We start from the raw sequence: 21351 nt of genomic DNA, 5'->3' as shown, positions 1-21351 counted from the left end.
TTAAAACCATTTTAAAATGATATTCTCACATGATTATATATAGGATGTGACAGAAGACTGGTCAGAATGTGGGAATACATCATGTAGCACCATTTCTTTTCCTTTCGGTAAGTATCATTTGTCTTGTATTTCAGAGTAGAAGAATAGATGATTACAAAATAAATGGTTTTATTTTAAAAATCAGGGTTACTTTCCCATAAATACTTGGCACTTATTGTCTTACACTTTTAAAAAAATGTTTCCTTTCCTTCTGTCCTTTACTCAAAGAGGTCGCCTACTCTCTTCTCTTCCTTCCTGTGACTTATGGCCTGTGCATGTCACCCAAACTTCCAGGTGAAAAGCAGGTTAAGAAAAAGCTCGAAGTTTATTGAACTATTACAGTGATTCACTCATTTCTTTGAGGAAGATATGGGGCCATTATTTTGAGTAGATGTGATTCAACTTTGCTCTACAGAAGAGGTGGTAGGATGTAGCTGCATCACGCCTCACAAACTGTGTTAGTGAGGTAACAGCGCTGTCAGAGCTGGTGATACCTGCTGCAACAAAAAAATTGCCCAAAGATACAAAAAAAAGTCAGTCAAACAGACAGACAAGCTTCCACCACACTCTTGAGAAAGGGAAAGAAGCAAAGGTGTTTGGTGCAGTTGCCTGGAAATGAAGGAAAATGTAAATCACATACAGAGAAGCTGCTGCACAAAGGAAGAACTTGAACAAATGGTCCATGAGGGTTTTTCCTGACAACTACTTTCTATAAAGAAACATTATACAGTGTAGAGGTAACTACGTGTTCAGGATCACACTCTACTTTGTCTTGGTTTTGGTGGGAGAAATGCTTCATGACATATTTTATAAGGAATCTTTAACTTTTCTCTCTGATTTTTTATACCTTTATTCATGTTCAAGGTAAAAGTGAGTTATCTGCCAAAATGTGAAGTTGAGGGAATACCCAAGACAATAAAATTAAAGGATTGAATCTATTTAAACTTTCTTTTTTTTTTTAAAAAAAGATGATCTGAAAGTCTTTCTTTTTAAAAAGATGTTGTGATTGTAGAAATAGTTTAATATGAACATATATGACTGATATGTGGCATCTCTCTAAAGATCAGGAAATCAGACATATTTGGTTCCTGATAACCACTGATCTTACTACATTTACATTTCTCTCATCTTTAGTTTTTCTTCATATAGTCCTTCAGAGAGTCCTGAAGCATATAATTAAATATTACTTTATTTTTACCAAAATTCTGAAGGGTTTAAAATAGAATAGCTTGAATTGAACATGTGCCTATTTTATGGACAGAGAATCTGGTTCACTTTGTCTGGTTTGAGATTCTGAATCAACTAGAGCTAAAGCTCCAGCCATAGAACTCTTAGTATTGCTTCAATTTTCTTTCAGCTTTCTTTTTGTTGAACTTTTCCAATAATTGCTGTTTCATAGGCCCTAAAACATAAAGCAAATAAGGCCAGAAGATGAGCTAATTTCAATGAAAACAGAAAAATATATGAAGGTTATTTTCAAGGGCAAAGAGAAGCTACATATTACCTAGAGAAATGCAAGAGCCACAGGATATATCTATGTTCAGCAGCCTCACAACTGCAACTTGAACATCTCTAGTGATGGCATTTTGTGGCTGATATGATACTAATGTTAAACCTCATTACCAACTCCAATGGAGTCAAAATCAGCTTCCTTAAAGCTTTGGATCACTTTCACTTTATCTGGAAAATAATGAGTAATTAATATATGCCACATACTCTGGTTGTCTCTGGATTACAAAGATTTGTAAGGAAGAAACACTTCATAAAGTGTGAACACTTAATGTTTATTGACAATGGTCAGCTTTTTTAAAGGTAAATAACAGAAACCCACTCAAACTACCTTAAACAAAGAGATCATCATTGAAAAGACTAGTGCTTATTCCAACACCATGTACACATTGACTAGGGTTCTCAAACCATGTCATTGGCAACCCATATCTTCAAACATATGAGCTATTCTTTTCTCTGTGTTAGTTTTTTCTTGGTCAGAGTTTGTCTAGGAAAGATAATCCTTATCCAGACATGGCAGATGCAGGGGGATTGCAAGCTCAAGTCAGGCCTGGGCTACATAGAGAGAACCTGGGCTACATAAAATAAAATGAAAAAGAAAGGAATCATTATATACCTATGTGAGTCTCATACCTCGAATCTCAAAGACATGAATTTTCCTGGCAGTATGAGCAAAAAGCCAGGACTCCAATTGGGTCTTAACATACTCTAAGAGCAGTTATGGTATTACATGGATAGGGTGAGTCAAGTATTTGGCCTTACTTGGACCATGTGGAATAGACTTCCCATGAGAAAAAGATTCTATTTTTAAAACATACAGTGGAAGGAGAGAACTGTACCTATCACAGTCTACAATGTGTTCAATATTTGAATAAAACTGTTACCATCTTCTCCTTCCTCCCTACCACTAGGTGTCACATATTCACATGCATACTTTCACACAGTCTGCCTCCACTAGTTTTCTTGTTTTTCATCAATTCTGTGATAGTTAATTTTGTGTCACCTCAACTGGGCTGAGAGATGTCTAGATAGCCAATAATGCATTATTTCTGGGTGTGGCTGTGACAGCAGTTTCAGAAGAGATAGAATTGGAATTAGTGAATTAAGTAAAGTAATAGTCTTTTCCAACGGGTATGTCCCTCATCAAAATGGTTTGAAGTCATTCATAGAATAAAAAAGTGTATCAAGGGTGAATTTGCTCTTTCAGCTTAAGCTGAGACATCTGTCTTCTCCTGTCCTCTGACACTGATGCTCAGGGTTCTTGGGCCTTCAAACTAGACCAAGGCTTACTCCATCAATAATTCTGATTCTCAGGTCTCTGGACTAGCACTAAGGGCCAGTAGTGACTTTCTTTTTTCTCCAGCTTGCAGACTGCAAGCCATGCGATTCTTAAGCTCCACAACCTTTTGAATCAATTCCATATCTACCTCTGTATTCATTTTATTGATTCTGTTTCTCTTTCTTTAGGCCTGGTACTTTTTTGTAAAAATGAGTTGGTTTCTAACATGCTAATTCAGAGAGCACAAAATAAAAATTTGGATTTTAAGTTCCATAACACATTAGGAAGGTAGATTTCTTTGTTTTTTTTGTTTTCTGTTTGTTTGTTAGTCTATCTCTAGTGCCTAAGATAGGGTCTGGAAGATAGAAGCAACTCAATAACTGATTCTTAAAATAAGTTTAGTGAGATTATTTGGAGATAGATTCTGTTTGTCACATGAAACATTCAGCCTAATATGTGCCATTGGACACTATGATAGAAATATCTTCTATTTTCACTCACATAACTTATAAAGACATTAAGTAGAATTGGATGGGCTGTAATTGGAGCCTGGTGCCACCCTTGAAATTCATTAGCATAATTCTATGGTTTTATTTTTCAGTCATGCCATGGATTCTCTTTTCTGCTATCTACTTCTTTCAGCTAATAATACTATATCTTTTCTACAATGTTATTAGGAAACATTTGGCAAGTGTTTCATGGCAATTCTATTTCATGTATTTTAGAATAATCAGACTAATAGCACTATTATAAAAAAGAATGATGTTAGTTTGGCAGGAAATATTTTCTTAGTGAATCTATTTTGGATTTTGGTTATTTTCCCCTTAGTTTCATATTATGTTACTATAAATAATCTGTCAACAACTACTTCTAGAAATTGGTCTAGGGGACAGGTCTCTCCTGTAATCCTTGTGCTCCCAGGGCATGAAGGATCAATTGTAGCAGTTACTGGTGGTCAGCAGAGGGCAGTGTACAAGAGGAGTCAATTACAGAGGTCTTCTGTCTGAGGGAGCTCTACCCACAACTCCCACAATCTTACCCTGACTCAGATTGGTGGGTAAGCAATGCTAAGGGAAGACTTTTGTTCCCATATTGTAGATGATGTGAGTTTCAGTAGGGTTGGGCAGTTTTCTCAAAGTCCTACAAAGGCAAGTGAACATAGGAGAAATGACTGCCAAACTTGTATTCTTTCTCAGTATCTTGTTACCTTACAAGAAAGAGTGAAAATTATTTTTCCAGGAATCTATGAAAGAGAGGATGCAAAAATAGAGGATCAGATTTCAGCCAAGAGGCAGTCACTGGCTCAGTTTCCATCTGGGCTGTCTAAAAATATCAAGCTTATAGTCCTCTGTTGATAAGGCCAATTTTTTTTCCTTTGCTGATTACATTTGTCCATTTCTAGTCCTTTGGAGTCTCTCATCCCATTTTTGTGACTCAAGAGTGTGAGCAGTAGGCATGAGCAACTCTATAGAGCTGGGGATCTGGCTGAGCCTTGGAACTCATCACGGGGTTCTCTCACCATGGCTCTGCTTTTGCTGTCTGGGGATTTGTCTTCAATTCCTTTAGTCTCCTTCCTTGGACAGTGAGCTTTTTGAAATATAGGTATTGTATATGTTCCTTTGGACATCTAATTCAGTCTTTTACACAAATAAGTGATTAATTGTTCATTCAATGAAGGAACTGAAATAATTCTTTATGGAGAATTAGAAAGCCAAATTATAGTTGAATATTATGCCTTAATTATACTCCATCAACATACTTCCAGCCGAGTATAAAATTAACTCCTTGACCATCATCTCATGATGAATGACATTTGTACTCCTTTGATTGTCTTTAGAAATTTTAGTGGTCTCTGGAATCCAGTTTTCCTTGTTAGCTATATGACATACTACTTTTGTCCTTAGCTGTGTTGGTGTTTGAGTATCTTTTATAATATGCTCTTTTAAAATCTGAGATAAAAATGAGGGCTATTTGTCAGCCCCCTTCTCAGGTGTAAGTTGTCAGGCTTATCCCTTCTTTCTTTGGGGTAGCCTAGACATTCAGTCTGTACTTCTCTTTTCTAAGGCTTCTCTTAGCCACTCCATCTTTTTAGCTTCCCTCTCTTCAAACTGACTGTGAAATGGAACATGGTTTTGTCTGTTTTCTTTATTGTACCCCCAAATAAATCCTGTAAGCCCTTTTGGTTATAAAATTTCACTGCTAATTCCTGAGGGAAGTGGCAAGGGAAAGCCAGAATAAGTATTAAAGGTGAAGAAGTAAAGTTTTTATATCACAGTACTTCTGGTTGATAGCTCTTAACTCCTTCAACACCTGTCTATATTTTTTTCTGGTGATGGAACTCACTAAATTGCCTCCTGATTGTTTTAGCAAAACTCTGATAGCCCTTCCCTTACTGAGGCACATATGACACTTACTGTTCTCACATGGAAATTTGGCTCTTTGGCTTTCTACATCTACTGACACTCTGTTTAGTAGACCTTTGATTGACTCAGAAACAATTCTCTCTTAATATTCCTTATAACATAAGTCTCCTTTTTTTTTATTGGTGGGATTATTTTCAAAAACATATCTTGAACTTAATTTCTTAGTGACCCCATCCTTTGCATTCTATTGCCTTCTTAACCTTGCTGGTAGAGAGAGTCAGAACTTACCTTTCTCTGATTGGTTTACAGTTCCTTTTCTTGAGGACCTTGAGACCAACGTGGACCAAGATTTTCATGAGAATCCCAGAAGCCTGGAATAACATGGCTACATTTTCTCAAAGTTCCTGTCACACCCCAAACTCTATTTCACTTTTACTTGTAGGTTGGAATGATTAAGTCATGGACAGCAGGTATTCTTGATGCTTCCTCCTTCCCCCTATTCTTGACAAGTTTCAATAGTGTATTGTGATGGGATTTCAGTTTCAAGGTTCATATTGTCATTAGAGAGGCAGGTACATATATTTAAATATATCTTTGGAAGATATGTTTCAACACCTGGGTCTTAATATGTTCAATTCAAATTCATTTTCAGCACCTATCTCTTGCCTTCCTAATCAGGTCTTTTTGTTTGTTTGTTTTGCTGGGACTGAGGTTTGAACTCAGGGCTTTGTGTTTGTAAAGCAGCCACTCTGCTGCTTGAGACACAATTCCAGTCCATTTTGCTCTGGTTATTTTGGAGATGGGGTTGTGCAAACTATTGGCTTTGAACAATGACTCTCCTGATTTCAGCATTCCAAGTAGCTACGATTATAGGCATGAACCACCAGTGCCTGCCATAACCAGGTCTTTTTCATGAGATCTTGATCTTGACTGCAGCCCCCACCATTCAGCTAGTTAGTTGCATAGTACAGAAGCCTTAGATCTGGCATCTGTTCCTTCATCCTGAGTCTTCACATCCAGTTAGTTGCTAATTTCATCTTTGATTTCAGTCACCATACCCAAGTTTTAGATTGCTTGCTGGTCTTTTTTCCTTCACTTATTTCTCAGGGTCACTGTTTTACCCTTTTTTAAGAAAAATTGAATGCTGGCACTTCCTTGCTGAGCAATGTTAGATTGGCTTTCCACAACTAGGATGATTTTCAAAGTTTGTCTTTTGTCCTGCAACAGATTTTTAGCAGGTTCACTATGGCATTGAAGGCCTTTTACAATCTAATTTTCTTTCTTCATGTAGGACTATTGAGTATCACACAAAACCCCAGTAAACTTCTTGTTCTTTCTCAAACATTCGTTTCTTTTAAACTATGCAGCTCTGCTCAAGACATTGTTGCCAAGAGCCCTCCCCAAACTTCTAACACCTGATGAACTCCTTCCCCTTAAAAGTTAAAACTTTCTGATCTCCTTCCCTTCCAGACCATTATATGATAAAGTAAATTGAGTACAGTAAGCTGGACAGTAAATTCCTTTGCGGGGGTAGCTTTGTTGAAATGATGGTCCAATAAGTCTTTTGTAGGTAGGACTGAGTCTTCATGACCTTCACATCAAATTGTAGCTCAGATTTCCCCAGGAAATGAAAGAAGTTCTGCCAGATAGAGGGAAGAACAAGGGGTTTAAGGGCAGCTGGGTTCAGGACAGCAGATTTGATAAAGTGTCCTGAATGTCAGGCTGACAATTTGGATCTTATTTTTGATAATGAATTATTGAAAGCTTTTAAGCAGTGGAAAGATAAGATTGGAGATGAAATTCTGAAAAAGTATTCCATCAGCAGTTTGTGGATATAGAAATGAATGAGGAGAAGGAGGAACGATAGCCTGCAATGACCTAGACCAGGAGCTACCAAGTTTATCCTCTAAATGGCTAGATAGTATTTTTGCTTTTGTAGGCCATATGTGTTCTCAGTTGCCAGTATACAACTTTACCAATGTATCCTGAAAAAAGTGCTAGACAACTTGTAAATGAATGCATGACTGTTCCAATAAATCTTTGTTTGCAAAAATTGGTAGAAGGTCAGAATTTGGCCTAAGGGTAATAGTTTGACAATTTATGATGTATACAAGTGATAATAAGGCCCTAGTTTGAACTAGTATTGAGCTAGCTGAGATAAAAATGGGAGAGAACTGGTAATACTTGATAAGCAATTGGACATAGAGGGGAAGGACAAGGAAGAAGAGTGAAGGTATGTCTCAAGCTTCTAGCACAGGCTGTGGGTAATGCAATTGCCCAAGACTGAGAAAGTAGGAGAGTAAGTTGGGCTCATTTTCTAACTGGCTAAATTTTCAGTGCTTGAGGGACTTGCAGAGGTAACTGTCCCTGGGAAAAAGAGTATGTGATCTGGGTGTCTTTTGGCTATCAATAGGAAATGTTACTGCTATGCCTATTTAGGTGATCCCATTTCGTATTTGTTTAGGAGTAAATGTTTTTCTTTCTAACAGGGCTACATTGAATCCATCTGATGTCTTCTTCTGTGACCAGTAAACCCCTTATACCATAGCAATTTATTTGTTTATTCACATGCACATACAATGTTTGGGACATTTCTCCCCCTCCCCCTCTCCCCCCACCCTCTCCTTTTTCCCAACCCTCTCCCTCTTCCCCACCCCCTCACTTCCAGGCAGAAACTATTTTGCCCTTATCTCTAATTTTGTTGTAGAGAGAGTATAAGCAATAGTAGGAAGGACAAAGCGTTTTTGCTAGTTGAGATAAGGATAGCTATACAGGGAGTTGACTTGCATTGCTTTTCTGTACATGTGTGTTACCTTCTAGGTTAATTCTTCTCTAACTAACCTTTTCTCTAGTTCCCGACCCCTTTATCCTATTGGACTCTGATGCTTTAAAGTTTCTGCATTATATCCTTTGCATTGAGGACATAAAACTATCATGTTTTTTGGGTTTCTTACCTATCTTCATACCTCCCTTGTGTGCTCTCACTTTATCAGGTGACCAAAGTCCAATCCCCTTGCTGGGTTTGCCCTAGATCTAAAGTCCACATATGAGGAAGAACATATGATTATTGGTCTTGTGAGCCTGGCTAACCTCACTCAGAATGATGTTCTCCAGTTCCATCTATTTATTTGAGAATGATAAGATTTCATTCTATCTATACACATAGAATTCCATTGTGTATTGATACCACATTTTCTTGATCCATTTGTCAGTGGTGGGGCATCTTGGCTGTTTCCATAACTTGGCTATTATGAATAGTGCCGCAATAAACATGGGTGTGCAGGTGCCTCTGGAGTAACCTGTGTCACAGTCTTTTGGGTATATCCCCAAGAGTGGTATTGCTGGATCACATGGTAGATCAATGTTTAGCTTTTTAAGTAGCCTCCAAATTTTTTTCCAGAGTGGTTGTACTAGTTTACATTCCCACCAACAGTGTAAGAGGGTTCCTTTTTCCCCGCATCCTCGCCAACACCTGTTGTTGGTGGTGTTGCTAATGATGGCTATTCTAACAGGGGTGAGGTAGAATCTTAGTGTGATTTTAATTTGCATTTCCTTTATTGCTAGAGATGGTGAGCATTTTTTCATGTGTTTTTTTGGCCATTTGAATTTCTTCTTTTGAGAAAGTTCTGTTTAGTTCACTTGCCCATATCTTTATTGGTTCATTAGTTTTGGGAGAATTTAGTTTCTTAAGTTCCTTATATATTCTGGTTATCAGTCCTTTGTCTGATGTGTAGCTGGCAAATATTTTCTCCCACTTTGTGGGTGTTCTTTTCAGTTTAGAGACCATTTCTTTTGATGAACAGAAGCTTTTTAGTTTTATGAAGTCCCATTTATCTATGTTATCTCTCAGTTGCTGTGCTGGCTGGGGTCCCATTGAGAAAGTTCTTACCTATACATATTAATTCCAGAGTATTTCCTACTCTTTCCTGTATCAACTTTAGAGTTTGTGGTCTGATATTAAGATCCTCGATTCATTTTGAGTTAATATTCGTATAGGGTGATATTCATGGATCTAGTTTCAGTTTTTTGCAGACTGCTAACCAGTTTTCCCAATAGTTTTTGTTGAAGGGGCTGCTATTTCTCCATCGTATATTTTTAGTGCTTTTGTCAAAGACAAGTTGGTTATAGTTGTGTGGTTCATATCTGGGTCCTCTATTCTGTTCCACTGGTCTTCATGTCTGTTTTTGTGCCAGTACCATGCTGTTTTTATTGTTATTGCTTTGTAATATAGTTTGAAGTCAGGTATTGTGATACCTCCAGCATTGTTCTTTTGACTGAGTATTGCCTTGGCTATTCCATATAAATTTCACAGTAGATTTTTCAATCTCTTTAGTGAATGTCATTGGAATTTTGATGGGAATTGCATTAAACATGTAGATTACTTTTGGGAGTATTGACATTTTTACTATGTTGATTCTACCAATCCATGAGCATGGGACATCTCTCCACTTTCTATAGTCTTCCTCAATCTCTTTCTTCAGAACTTTATAATTTCCTTGTAGAGTCATTCACATCTTTTGTTAGGTTTACACCTAGGTATTTGATTTTTTTTGAGGCTATTGTAAATGGAATTGTTTTCATACATTCTTTTTCAGTTTGCTCATTGTTAGTGTATAGAAATGCTAATGATTTTTCTATGTTGATTTTATATCCTGCTACCTTGCTATAACTATTGATGGTGTCTAGGAGCTTCTGAGTAGAGCTTTTTGGGTCTTTAAGGTATAGGATCATGTCGTCTGCAAATAGGGATATTTTGACAGTTTCTTTACCTATTTGTATTCCTTTTATTCCTTCTTCTTGCCTAGTTGCTCTGGCTAGGAATTCCAGTACTATGTTGAATAGGAGTGGAGATAGTGGGCATCCTTGTCTGGTTCCTGATTTTAGAGGGAATGGTTTCAGTTTTTCTCTGTTAAGTATAATGCTGTCTGTAGGTTTGTCATATATAGCTTTTATAATGCTGAAGTACTTTCCTTCTATTCTTAGTTTTCTTAGAGCTTTTATCATAAAATGGTGTTGGATCTCATCAAAGGCTTTTTCTGCATCTATTGAGATGATCAAGTGGTTTTTGTCTTTGCTTCTGTTAATGTGGTTTATTACGTTTATTGATTTTTATATGTTGAACCACCCCTGCATCCCTGGGATGAAGCCTACTTGGTCATGGTGAATAATCTTTTTGACGTGTTGTTGAATTCAGTTTGCTATTATTTCATTGAGGATTTTTACATCAATGTTCATTAAGGAGATTGGCCTATAGTTCTCCTTTTTGGAGGTGTCTTTGTCTGGTTTTGGGATAAATGTAATACTGGCTTCATAAAATGTGTTAGGCAGTTTTGCTTCCCTTTTTATTTCGTTGAACAGTTTAAGGAGGGTTGGTATCAGTTCTTCATTAACGGATTGATAGAATTCAGCAGAGAATCCATCAGGTCCTGGACTTTTCATTTTCGGGAGACTATTGATTGCTTCTTCAATTTCATTTAGTGTTATAGATCTATGCAGGTGATTAATTTCCTCTTGGTACAGTTTTGGATGATCATATGTATCTTGAAATCTGTCCATTTCTTTAAGATTTTCAAATTTATTTGAATATAGGTTCTCAAAGTAGTCTCTGATGATATCCTAGACTTCCATGGTGTTTGTGGTTATCTCCCTTTTTGCATTCCTGATTCTACTAATTTGGGTTTTTTCTCTCCTCATTTTAGTCAGGTTTGCCAAGGGTCTGTTGATCTTGTTTATTTTTCCAAAGAACCAACTTTTGTTTCATTAATTCTTTGTATGGTGTTTTTGGTTCTTATTTTGTTGATTTCAGCTCTTATTTTTAGTATTTCTCTCCTTCTGTTTGTTTTAGGATTTGTTTGTTCTTGTTTTTCTAGGAGTTTGAGATGTATCATTAGGTCATTGATTTGGGATCTTTCAATCTTTTTAATATATGCACTCATGGCTATAAACTTTCCTCTCAGGACTGCCTTTGCTGTGTCCCATAGGTTCCGGTAGGTTGTGTTTTCATTTTCATTGACTCCCAGGAACTTTTTAATTTTCTCTTTTATTTCATCAATGAGCCATTGTTGATTAAGTAATAGTTATTCAGTTTCCAGCTGTTTGCATGTTTTTTGTCTTTACTTTTGTTGTTGAGTTCTAGTTTTATTTCATTGTGATCAGATAGTGTGCACTGTATAATTTCTATTTTCTTATATTTGCTGAGGCTTGCTTTGTGCCCTAGGATATGATCTATTTTGGAGAAGGTTCCATGGGTTGCTGAGAAGATTGTATATTGTGTGTAGAAGTTGGAAGAAATGTTCTGTAGACATCAAGTAGGTCCCTTTGATCTATTGTATTTTTTAGATCTTGAATTTCTTTATTGATTTTTTGTTTGGTTGACCTATCTATTGATGATAATGGGGTGTTAAAGTCTCCCACAACCACTGTGTTGGCATTAATATATGCTTTTAGGTCTTTCAGGTTATGTTTGATGAAATTGGGTGCATTGACATTGGGTGCATTCAGGTTGATAATATTTCCTTTTGGTCTATTTCCCCTTTTATTAGTATGGAATGTCCTTCTTTATCTTGTTTGATCAATGTAGGTTTGAAGTCTACTTTGTCAGAGATAAGTATTGCTACTCCTGCCTGTTTTTGGGGACCATTGTCTTGGTAAATCTTCTTCCAGTCTTTCATCCTAAGCCTATGCTTATTTCTGTCGGTGAGATGGGTCTCCTGTAAGCACCAAATTGTTGGATCTTCCTTTTTAATCCATTTCATCAAGCAGTGCCTTTTGATGGGTGAATTAAGTCTGTTTACATTAAGTGTTAGTACTGATAGGTATGTGGTGATTCCTATCATTTAGTTGTCTTAGTTGTTTGAAGGTTTGATTGTGTGTACCTAAGTTGAGGTTACTCACTACTGTCTTGCTTCTTCTTTTCCTGTGGTTTGGTGCTGCCTGTCTTTTCATGGTTAAGTTGGGTTTCACTTTCTATGTGCAGAATCCCTTGAAGAATCTTTTGTAGTGGTGGCTTTGTGGTCACATATTGTTTTAGTTTCTGCTTATCTTGGAAGACTTTTATTGCTCCATCTATTTTGAATGATAGCTTTGCTGAGTAGAGTATCCTGGGGTTGTAGTTATTTTTATTCAGTGCCCAGAAGATCTCACCCCACGCTCTTCTTGCTTTTAATATTTCTGTTGAGAAGTCTGATGTGATTTTGATGGGTTTACCTTTGTATGTTACTTGTTTTTTCTCTCTTACAGCCTTCAATATTCTTTCCTTAGTTTCTGAACTTGTTGTTTTAATGATGATATGTCATGGGGTAGTTCTATTTTGATCTGGTCTGTTTGGTGTTCTGGAGGCCTCTTGCATCTGTGTGGGGATATCTTTCTCTAGATTTGGGAAATTTTCTGCTATTATTTTGTTGAATATATTACTCATTCCCTTTGCTTGCACCTCTTCTCCTTCTTCAATGCCCATGATTGTCAGGTTTGGTCTTTTGTTGGAATTGGTGAGTTCTTGCATTTTCTTTTCACAGGTTTTGAGCTGTTTAATTAATAGTTCTTTGGTTTTTCCTTTAATTACCATTTCATCTTCTAGTTCTGAGATTCTGTCTTCTGTTTTTTTTGTTCTGCTGGATTGGCCTTCTGTTTTGTTTTGCAATTCTGTTTTGTTCTTTTTTCTGAAGTTTTCCATATCCTGAGTCATTTCCTCTTTAATGTTGTCTATTTTTGTCCTGAGTTCATTTATCTCTTTATTAATCATGTTCTTTGTTTCACTTTGGTGTTTATACAGTGCTTCTATGGTTTCCTTTATTTCTTCTTTTGCTTTTTCAAATTCTCTATTTTTGTTGTCTTGGAATTTCTTGAGTGTCTCCTGTACATTTTGGTTTACCATATCCAGTATCATCTCTATAAAATTCTCATTGAGTACCTGTAGTATTTCTTCTTTTAGATTATTCTTGTGGGCTTCATTGGGTTCTTTGGCAAAGTTTTTCTTCATTTTGTTGGAGTCTGGATCTGAGTATCTATTTTCTTCATTTCCCTCTTGTTTCTGTGCTAATTTTTTGCTGTCGGGAAGCTAATTTCCCTGTTTTTTCTGTCTTCCCTTCATTGCCCTTAGTGTTGTTATTGTCCTTGTACTGTGTGCAATTAAGTATTTTCTGGCTTGTAATAATAGCACTAGTTATATTTAGAATGAAAGGGTGAGAGGAGATGGAAAGCAAAGAAGTTAAAGGGAAAGGGAAAAACAAATAAACAAGTAGAAAAGAACAAAACAAAGAAACAAAAAAATTTCAAAGCTATAAACAGGGAGAGACAGTGTACTATTCAACTGTAAGCTGAAAAGGCATTAGAGAGACAGAGAGAAGATTGAAAATAAAAAAATAAATAAAAAAGATAAATAAATGAAAAAATATATAAAAATAAAAATAAAAAAATAAAAAAAATCTCCAAGTTCAAATGCAATTTTGGTGTTCATCCCTCAGCTTCTAATCCTGGAGATGGTGCCTCAGATGTTGCTCTGTAGTTGTCTCATCAAAGGGGAAAAATAAAATAAACCAAAACCACACAAAACAAACAAAAAACCCCACAAAATGTCCCATGTTCAAATGCAATACAATTTCAGTTAGTTTTTCAGCATGCAGGCGTAGTTCAATTGTTGTCTCATCAAAGGTAAGGAGAGAGAGAAGAAAAAAAAAGAGTATGGAGACAGTTCTGTGAATGGCTGTATGCGGCTGTGACTTGCCTGCCTGCTGCTGTCAGCCTGCTGTTTCTGGAGGTGTTATTTATGCAGATCTCTGGGGTGAGCTTAGCACTCACCTGGCCCTGCAGGCTCTGTTTACTCAAAGCTCTCCTGTGTGTGAGCTGCTGCTACAAGCTTTTTCCTTTCCAAGCACACTGGGGGAGGTGACACTGCACCTGCTTTCTCAGGCCAGTGTGTTTATTCACAGCTCATGTGGGAAATGGGTCTTCCCCCCTCTCCTGTGGAGTTTTCCTCCCACTGCCACTTTTACAAGCTTTCCTGCTCCCAGTTGCTGGGTGTGTGCTGCCGCTCCTGCCTTGTCTGGCCTGGCATGTTTATTTACACTTCTGTGAGTGATTCCCCTCTCTCCCTTTTTGGTGCTCACTGCACCCCACCCTCTTTACTACGTGTCTTTATTGTTTTTATTGCTCTTTATTGTCTTTATTGTTCTTTATTGTTCTCTTTTTTCCCTGGGTGGGGGTCAGTCTGTCCAGGGGACTACACTGATGTGGCCCAGGGTTGTCTGTGGAAGTACTGTGTACCACTTAGCTCACCTTGTGGTCCGCATCTTTCCAAGCCATCTGGGCACTGCCATCTGGCGGCGCAGGAGCCCTCCTGGTTTCTCCGTTTAATGTGAAGTGGAGATGCTCTGCACAGGCTGGAGGTGTGGAGGGGTCAAAGTTTTGCCTCTTCTTGGTGGTTTTGTCTGTAAGGTGTATATCCAGCGTCTCTCTAAGATTTTACTGTAGGAGGCATGCTTTCCACTTCTTCCCTCTAGCTGCCATCTTGGAATCCCACAGCAATTTTTAATGGACCTTACTTTGAAGGGTGATTCATCTCATATAATATGGAAATGGGCCTATTCTGGGAAGATTTTTCTCTTCCTTCTTCTTCTTGTTCACAGTTGTGAACTGTATAACACTTGAGAAAAAAATGGCCTTTCCCATACTTTTGTCAAGAACTAGACTTTCACATTTCTTCACTGTCCCACCTCTCAGGATGAACACTAAATTGCCTACAGATATTTTGATGCCATTTTGCTAGATGGTGGGACTATCATCCTACTATCAGAGAAATGTCTTCTGGATTAATTCAGGATCTGTAGCTATTGGTCTAGCAGTCACAGCATGGCTCTGTGCAGAGGAAGAAGTGGACAGACCCAAGGTGCCCCAGAGATCTGTAACTGTCATCAAGCTTCTGTCCATCATACCAGATCTTTTAGGATTGTATTTTTCTCTTGAAACATAATAAATCCCCATTCTCTGAGGCAAAATGGAAGCTGGATTGTTACTTATTTTGGGGAGGGGCACTTAGGATATGCAATAATCAGAGCTCAGAGTTAGGAATCAATAAATCAAATGCAATGTCAGTGTTTTTCAATTCTGGTTGCACATTATAAATCACCTTGGGGACTTTTAATAAATACTAACCCTCTGATCAATTGAATGAAAATATCTGAAAGTAGGCAATGAGATTTGTATTTTTCCAAATCACAACAGATGATTTTAATGTAAACCTATGCTGGGAAGGTTTGTATCAGAATTAAGATTTAATTTTCAATCATCTAGAAAGTGACTTGATGAGGGAAGAAAAGCATGAGAATTGAACATCACTCTCAGTTGCTTGTTTTTCAAGTTACTGTTCAGCCAGGTAGCCACATGCTCCAAAGCACAAACCCTTAACATTAAAAGTGACATCAACTAGCATTTCAAGGAAATACTGTATGTGCTCACTCTTGCTTATACCTGTTTCAGCTTCTTCTGTGTTCATTGACATAAATGTATAAAAGGACATTTGATCATAGTTTTTCAAGTTAAACTGACATCATTTTAAGAACTGTGGCACAGTCAATAACAGTTGACATTCTTTTGCCTTATGTTCTAAAGAAAATTGTATATATTAAATTCTGTATTCTATATAGATATAAGTGAAACAATATATTAAACATAATGTCTGAAACATATGTCAATAATAGATACTTACTTAGTGACCACAATGTCTTGCCTATGGTTCAGAGAAATAAAAGGTCTTCTTCTGAAGTAGTACCCAGTTTGGAGGAAAGATATAAGAAGTAAATGAATAGCATCAGGAAGATAATGTACTATTAGTAATATGCAGGCTACTGAGCAATGGAATGGCTGGTGGTGAGCACAAGAAAGGGGGAAGATGAGGAGTTTGTTGAGGGTTATCATGAAAGAAGTCAGGCAAAAAGAAGCTTAAAGGAGGACAAGTCTTTAGGCATGTGATTTTAGGGCAAGACTTTCCAGATGGATAACAATCAAATGAAAATTAGTACCATTGTTGTTATTATTTTGGTAGATGTTAGAAAGTAAAAGGAGAAAGACCTAAGAGTCTTTCAGCAATGGAAGTAGCTTAGTTTTCATTTTCTATCATTGATAGTTTTTAAGTATGTGTTTTATTTTTTTCATTAAACTTAGCCATTCTAGTGAGTGTTAAGTTTTATTTCCTACATTTATAAATAAAACCATCACTCCCAGATGAATCATAACTCAGCACAGTATTAAGTGTTCAAGGTTAGGTACAGAAAGCTTAACAGTGTGGAAAAGGTAAACATAATTTCTCTTCTTTTCTTCCTTAATTGCTAGATAACAAGTCTCAGGCATTACTCAGAACCACAGTGGACATGGGAAATCCTAAAATAGATTCTTTCCTTTCGTCAGATTATAGATTCTGATGGAGAAGGGCATAGCTAAAAAACCTAGCTTATCACAGGTTTGTCTTGATTCAAGTCTGGGAAACAGGTAAAAATGCCACCAAAGCACTCAAGTTCTGAGTTAATCACTACCTGAGTACAAGGAAAAGAATGAACTAAAACATTTAAGAAGCACCTATTTTAGATTTGGCAATTTTTATTAAAGCACATTCCCTAATCTCTAGGAGATTAAGCTGTACACAAAGAGGTGGAACATTTGTTGTTGTTTGTTTTTCCTTTTCAACAAGTCAAAATTCCATTAGTGACTAAAAATTGAAGCAACCCTTGCTAGGACTCCAAGGATCTACTTTCATGTTATCTTTCTACAGACTCTTACTCTCCTACCTGGGTTTTTAGGTGGATGGTTTAGAATAGGGATATATTATTAGATTTGAATTCCATCAAACATGATATATATCTAATCAGTCCTCTATGTGACGATTGACTGTTATTGAAGTATATTTTAAAATACATTAATTATATGTGTACATACATGTATTTATATATTTTTTATAATCATGTTATCATTATCTCTGAATATAAAACTGCAATCTCTGGCTAAAATTTCCTTAAGAGCAATGAACTATTCACAGCAAATGAAATGACCTCACAGTTCATTTCAGGATGTCAAGGTAAGGCTGCATTAAGTGGCTGTCAGTCTTGGCCTGCATCTGGACAGACAGCTGTAGGATGTGCATGCAATTGTCCTTTCAGGCTAACCATGAGGTTGGGAGATGTTGGCAGTTCTGGCTGTACAGTGAGTGCTTTGCCCCTGTCTTAGACTTTGGAAATCCAGTCAAGAGCATCAGCATAGAGTGATGACCAAAGGCTCTATGAGAAGGTCCCACTGAACTCAAGAAGTTTTAAGGCAACCACTTATAACTCTTAACACAAGCTCTTTTCTTTGGTGTTACAGTTAAAGTGGATCAAATTGGCCTGACAGTGTTTTCAAAGCCTTGTTCAAGTGTTTGGAGAGGAGGGGGAAGATGTTCTGGTGATACTCAGTTCAAACTGTGCTGAGATACTGGCAGGAAAGCTAGCATCACGGGATGGGAACACATACCTTGTCAGAGAAGAAATACCAAGAGCAATGTTAAATAGAAAAGCTGGGCTTCATCCCAAGGAATGAATAGTGTGGAACAGATTTTGTATGTTGGAAATAAAAGAGATGAGTAATAGATCCAGGGGTGGAAAAGAATGTGAAAAGTAATGGGGGAAGGTCAGAGGCATTTGCAACCAATGGAGATGGCTTGTTTAAGGTGCATTGTTATTGGTCCCATATCTGTGGGATTGTACTGGTTGGCCTGGTTTGAAGGCACACAGTACAGTGGATTCTTTTATATCTGGAAAGGGGATTGAATTGTCTCTCTTTCCCTACTGCAATGTTCACTGGGGAGTTTAGATGGGAGAATGGAGGGTATCTAACCTAGGAAATCTTAGTGAAGCTCTAAGGAATTGAAAAAATACAATGATTTCCTGGAACAGGAATCAGGGGAAGAGGGATGAAGGAGGACAGTGGAAGGGGTAAATTCAAGTATGATATATTTGATACATTTTAAGAACCCTTGTAAATGCTGCAATGTGCCCCCACCCAGCACAACAATAACAATAATAATAAAATAGAAAATATGCTGTGACCGTTCATTAGGGGTAATTCGAATCTCAATAGTCATTGTTAGAGTGGGGAGGTGGATGAGACAATACAGTACTCCCTGAGGAAAGTAGAGTTATGGGCATGACAAGGACAAGATTTCTGAAGTGGAAAGCCCTGACACTGAGGAAAAGGAGGACAAGGAAGCCTAAAACCCAAGTGAGACCTGAGGTCTGTAGGAAGTGCCAGTGAGCACTTCCATTAAAAAAAACCTCAGCAGGAAATGTAGGCAAAAAGCCATCTTTGTCCTGTGACTATTCTGTGACTCTTTCCTACAAGTCCTCAAAGTCATGGTAAGGGAAGACAGTCATTCACATATTCTTGACAAGAATAGGGTGTTTTTATGTGGGTTGTGACTTGAAATGGGTGATTATGTTGGAGAAGAAGAATTGGGACAAAGAAGACAACTTGTAGCCCTTTGTGAACCTTCCTCGGTCAGCAAGGAGAAGATGCTACCTCACTGCATCTGGAGTGGGTGAGGAGACACTAGTATTCAGAATTGTCCAACAGTGGTTGGTGGGAGTGTCCTGAGGCAGGGACCTACTAAACAAGGGTTGGTTATACATTTATTGAAATGGAAGAAAGAAGAGGCTGTGATGAGGCTGAACATTGGAACAGTGACTATTAAGGTCCTTCTTATGAGCTGATACTGGCCCACAGCAGTTGGCATCCATGACACTGGAAGAAAGGAAGGAACTACTGAAAGGCTAGAGCAAAAAAGAGAAGTTTATGGTGGCTCAAATGAGAGGGAAGAACTTGAGAGCCTTGTCTTTTAAAAGGTTGTTTTTTGAGTTCCAAACTTTTCTCATTCTCATATGAAAAAAAGAGAATGGCATCCAGAAGTTACAGATGCTCAAAGTTAAATCAGAAGGGGAATTTTACATAAACAGTGATTGGAATGAGAGTCCAGCAGCAAGGGAGGTTATAAGTGCAGCAAGGTGGTATAGGATCCCAAGAGATGGCTTAAGACTTGCATCTGAAAGCACTACTACTCCTCATAACGCCCATTTCGTGCCAGTCTTGGTGCCTATTGGTAAGTAAGAGGCACATTCCTAAATGAACTTGACTGGACTTGGGTCATTTGGGGCTCAGCAAATTATGACAGTGGAGGGTATAAGATGCAGCGTTAGTACAGCAAGAATAATTGAGGTAGAAATGGACTTAGGGAAAGCCAAGTGGGAGAGGGGTATGGTGATGCCTCTGCATTATTTACCTGGACAGTTCCCTGGTAAAAACTCCAGTGATTTGTATCTGTGAGTCACGTCTCACTCACCAAGAAGCTTCCTTTTATGTAGGAGATTGTTGTTACCCAGGCAACCATACAGCCTCTGAAATTCCGTGATGTACTTTATGATATCTGCATAAACATCTTGATTATAATCTATTTCTAAATTTGTGTGAGCAGAAGGATGGGTACCATAATAAAGTTGGGTGAGTTGAATGGAAGTCTCTTCTTGCCCAGAAAATAAGTTTTAAAAAGCTTTTCCTTATTGGAAACTAGTAATTGTGAGTCACACAGCTGTTGAATTATGAAGCTGAGGATGCTGGAAAAACAAGTTCTACTTTGGTAATTATAGTGACATTTCTGGGCCATCCTGACGTAGTTCATGGTCAGAGCTTTGGATTAGCTAGATGGGGGTTCCAAGGCAGGCTCTGCTCTGTACTGACAATGTGACTGGAGTGAATCATGCAGACATCCTGAGTTTCTCCTTTTTCATTTGGAAATTGGAGATCCTGTACCTGACCCACAAGCTGCTGAGAGTGACTGGCCTATTTTATCAAGGTCTCAGAAGTCAGGAGGACTGTTCCTCAGGATGCAGACAAAGCAAATTCCCTCATGTGGTACTCATCATGTACTAGTATAAAGTAAAACTGCATCAATCTGTCTTATTGATGGCATCTCTCAAGCTATTAGTCTTCTAGATAAAGTAATCTAACTTCCTTTAAGAAAGGAAATAGTAGTCCAGAACTGGGGAGTAATTGAGTGTGTCAGAGAGTGAGTGGGTACTAGATTCTATTTCTTTTGCTTCCTGACTTTGGGCTTTTTCACAGTAATGGCAGCTCGACTATGGGAAAGCCCTTGGCTGGGAATAAGTAGTTACCAGACATTTATTGAATGTTTTCTTCTTACTTGGTAGTGATTAAGAACATGGGCTTATGAGCCAGACTATTAGGGTTCAAATATTACTTCTAATACTTTATAGGTAGATGACTTTAGATAAGTCATTCACTATGAGCTATAGTTTCTTTGGCTGTACAATAGTAATGTTTTCTTTTTATAACATGGAAAGCTTCACAAATTCACATGCCATCCTTGTGCAGGGGTCATGCTAATCTTCTGTGATTCATTCCAATTTTTTAGTGTGAGCACAATAATAATCTTATGGAGATTAAAGTTGCTATTTCGTATGTGTTTTTATGTCGTAGATAATGCCTATGGTGTCAGGAAGCGTTTGACATATTCCAAGCACTGCATATTAACATGTGCTACTCTTATTGTCATTAGTAAAGCAGTGAGAAATAATTATGAGATGATATGCCCTGGATGATGCCTACTGACCTGGAATAATTTTTTAATATTGTTATTATTAGTTATTAAAAACATCTCTTGGCTCTGTGGGATGGCTCACACCTGTAATTCCAGCTTCTTGGGAGTTGGAGATCAGGAGGATTGTGGTTTGAGGCAAGTCTGAGCAAAAAAGACCCCATCCCAACAAAAAACACTGGGAGTGGTGGCAAGAGCTTGGCATCTGAGCTATGACAGGGGAAAAAAACCCCATTGGTTGATAAATCAAAAGACCTTCCTCTGTCAGAGAATTTGAGTTCTTAATCTCTTTGTGTCCTAATTTCTTAATCTCTCAAGAGAATATTTTAATCTAAATACAATTTAAATTCACATCAATGTCCAATTTTTAGATATCTACTGAGACACAACACTGTTTAAGCTACCTAACACCATTCGAAGATCAATAGGACATATAAAAGGATGCTTTTTCTTCACATCTTGTATTTTGAGGAGATAAAGATCATGATGGAAGATGGATACCAAGTACCTAAAATACAAGCATTTCAGGGCTT

The 21351-nt window shown here is 37.6% G+C and overlaps 1 non-coding gene across 1 annotated transcript; it reads right to left on the bottom strand.

Moving 5' to 3' along the window:
* Positions 1-20550: 20550 nt before the first annotated feature.
* Positions 20551-20654, bottom strand: LOC141415186 (U6 spliceosomal RNA). Its single transcript, XR_012440201.1, has one exon. It is a non-coding gene; the product is annotated as a U6 spliceosomal RNA (small nuclear RNA).
* Positions 20655-21351: the final 697 nt, after the last annotated feature.

This window comes from Castor canadensis, chromosome 12 (assembly GCF_047511655.1).
Source record: "Castor canadensis chromosome 12, mCasCan1.hap1v2, whole genome shotgun sequence".
NCBI lineage: Eukaryota > Metazoa > Chordata > Mammalia > Rodentia > Castoridae > Castor > Castor canadensis.
This window is presented reverse-complemented; position numbering and strand designations above follow the sequence as displayed.